The sequence below is a fragment of the Arachis hypogaea genome, chromosome 13 (genome assembly GCF_003086295.3).
Source record: "Arachis hypogaea cultivar Tifrunner chromosome 13, arahy.Tifrunner.gnm2.J5K5, whole genome shotgun sequence".
Lineage (NCBI taxonomy): Eukaryota > Viridiplantae > Streptophyta > Magnoliopsida > Fabales > Fabaceae > Arachis > Arachis hypogaea.
Window position 1 is genome coordinate 61,872,142 of NC_092048.1, and position 3,395 is coordinate 61,875,536.

Sequence of the window (3,395 nt, forward strand, 5' to 3'; positions counted from 1 at the left end):
TGAGGTTTATTCCTGAACCAAGGTCACACAGAGCTTTAAAGATCATAGTGCCTATGGTACAGGGTATTATGAACTTTCCAGGATCCTGTCTCTTCTGAGGTAATGTCAGTTGATCCAGATCACTCGGTTCATTGATGAACAAGGGAGGTTCAACTTCCCAAGTATCAATGCCAAATAATTTGGCATTCAGCTTCATGATTGCACCAAGAAACTTGGCAGTTTGCTCTTCAGTAACATCCTCATTCTCTTCAAAAGAGGAATACTCATCAGAGCTCATGAAGGGCATAAGGAGGTTCAATGGGATCTCTATGGTCTCTAGATGAGCCCCAGAGTCCTTTGGTTCCTCAGAGGGAAGCTCCTTATTGACCACTGGACGTCCCAGGAGGTCTTCCTCCTTGGGATTCACGTCCTCTCCTCTCCTCACAGGTTCGGCCATGGTGCTTATGTCAATGGCCTTGCACTCTCCTTTTGGGTTCTCTTCTGTATTGCTTGGGAGAGTACTAGGAGGGATTTCAGTGATCCTTTTACTCAGCTGGCCCACTTGTGCTTCCAGATTTCTAATGGAATACCTTGTTTCATTCATGAAACTTACAGTGGCCTTAGATAGATCAGAGACTAGATTTGCTAAATTAGAAGCATTTTGTTCAGAGTTCTCTGTCTGTTGCTGAGTTGATGATGGAAAAGGCTTGCTATTGCTAAACCTGTTTCTTCCACCATTATTAAAGCCTTGTTGGGACTTTTGATCCTTCCATGAGAAATTTGGATGATTTCTCCATGTTGAGTTATAGGTGTTTCCATAAGGTTCACCTAAGTAATTTACCTCTGCTATTGCAGGGTTCTCAGGATCATAGGCTTCTTCTTCAGAAGATGCCTCTTGAGTACTGTTGGATGCAGCTTGCATTCCATGCAGACTCTGAGAGATCATATTGACTTGCTGAGTCAATATTTTATTCTGAGCCAATATGGCATTCAGAGTGTCAACTTCAAGAACTCCCTTCTTCATAGGCGTCCCATTATTCACAGGATTCCTTTCAGAAGTGTACATGAACTGGTTATTAGCAACCATGTCAATGAGTTCTTGAGCTTCTGCAGGCGTTTTCTTTAGGTGAATGGATCCACCTGCAGAAGTGTCCAGTGACATCTTTGATAGCTCAGATAAACCATCATAGAATATATCCAGGATGGTCCATTCTAAAAGCATGTCAGAAGGACACTTTTTGGTCAACTGTTTGTATCTTTCCCAAGCTTCATAGAGGGATTCACCTTCTTTCTGTCTGAAGGTTTGAACATCAGCTCTAAGCTTGCTCAGCTTTTGAGGAGGAAAGTACTTGGCTAAGAAGGCCGTGACCAGCTTATCCCAAGAGTTCAAGCTGTCTTTGGGTTGAGAATCCAACCATAATCTAGCTCTGTCTCTTACAGCAAAAAGGAAAAGCATGAGCCTGTAGACTTCAGGATCTACTCCATTAGTCTTAACAGTATCACATATCTGCAAGAATTCAGTTAAGAACTGAAAAGGATCTTCAGATGAAAGTCCATGAAACTTGCAGTTCTGCTGCATCAGAGAAACTAATTGAGGTTTCAGCTCAAAGTTGTTTGCTCCAATGGCAGGAATGGAGATGCTTCTTCCATGTAAATTGGAATTAGGTGCAGTAAAGTCACCAAGCATCTTCCTTACATTATTATTATTTTCGGCTGCCATCTCCTCTTCCTGTTCGAAAAATTCTGAAAGGTTTTCTCTGGATTGTTGTAATTTAGCTTCTCTTAATTTTCTCTTCAGAGTCCTTTCAGGTTCTGGATCTGCTTCCACAAGAATGTTCTTATCCTTGCTCCTGCTCATATGACAAAGAAGAAGGCACAGAAAAATAATAATAATAATAGAGATCCTTTATACCACAGTATAGGGATCCTTTTGTGAGTGGAAGAAAAGAGGGAGACAAAGAATGTGATGTAAAGAAAGAAACACACTGTGAGGAGGCTAGAGAATGTGAGATGAGATGTTAGGATATGAATAAATAAATAGAATAAGATAGAGGAGGGATAATTTTCGAAAATTATTTTGAAAAAGAGTTAGTGATTTTCGAAAATGGTTTTTGAAATTTGTTAGCATTTTTTTTTTCGAAAAATTTTTAAAATTAAAAATAAAAATAAGAATAATTAGTTAATTAAAAAGAAATTTTTGAAAAAGAGGGGAGATATTTTCGAAAAAGTTAAGAAGCAAACAAAAAGTTAGTTAGTTAGTTGAAACAAATTTTGAAAAGATAAGAAGTTAGGAAGTTAGAGAAGATATTTTGAAATCAAATTTTTGAAAAAGATAAGAAGATATTTTTGAAAAGATATGATTGAAATTAGTTTTGAAAAAGATTTGATTTTAAAAATCTCAATTAATGACTTGATTCACAAGAAATCACAAGATATGATTCTAGAACTTAAAGTTTGAATCTTTCTTAACAAGCAAGTAACAAACTTCAAATTTTGAATCAAAACATTAATTGTTATTGTTATTTTCGAAAATTTGGTATAAAAATAAGAAAAACATTTTTGAAAAACATTTTTGGAATTTTTGAAAATAACTAAAAATTTTTGAAAAAGATTTGATTTTTGAAAAAGATTTTGAAAAAGATAAGATTTTCAAATTGAAAATTTGATTTGACTCATAAGAAACAACTAGATTTTAAAAATTTTTGAAAAAGTCAACTCAAATTTTCGAATTTGATGAGAGAAAAAGGGAAAGATATTTTTTTGATTTTTGAAATTTTTATGAAAAATATGAAAATTATGCAATGCATGAAATTTTTAGATCAAAACAATGAATGCATGCAAGAATGCTATGAATGTCGAGATGAACACCAAGAACACTATGAAGATCATGATGAACATCAAGAACATATTTTTGAAAAATTTTTAATGCAAAGAAAACATGCAAGACACCAAACTTAGAATTCTTTAATGCTTATGCACTAAGAATTCAAGAATGCATATGATAAACATGAAAAGACACAAAACAAAAAATCATCAAGATCAAACAAGAAGACTTACCAAGAACAACTTGAAGATCATGAAGAACACCATGAATGCATGAAATTTTCGAAAAATGCAAGATGCATATGCAAATGACACCAAACTTATAACATGACTCAAGACTCAAACAAGAAACATAAAAATATTTTTGATTTTTATGATTTTCTAATTTTTTGGATTTTTTCGAAAATTAATTGAAAAAAAAAATAAGGATTCCAAAATTTTTAATATGAATTCCAGGAATCTAGCATTCTTAGTCTAAAGCTTCAGTCCAGGAATTAGACATGGCTCACTAGCCAGCCAAGCCTTCAATGAAAGCTCCGGTCCAAAACACTAGACATGGCCAATGGCCAGCCAAGCTTCAGCATGTAATTCAG

General features: G+C 34.8%; 1 non-coding gene across 1 annotated transcript; it reads left to right on the plus strand.

The window, feature by feature from the left end:
• The first annotated feature begins 1,195 nt into the window (after positions 1–1,195).
• LOC112738809 (small nucleolar RNA R71) lies at positions 1,196–1,303 on the plus strand. Its single transcript, XR_003169762.1, has one exon. It is a non-coding gene; the product is annotated as a small nucleolar RNA R71 (small nucleolar RNA).
• The last annotated feature ends 2,092 nt before the right edge of the window (positions 1,304–3,395 follow it).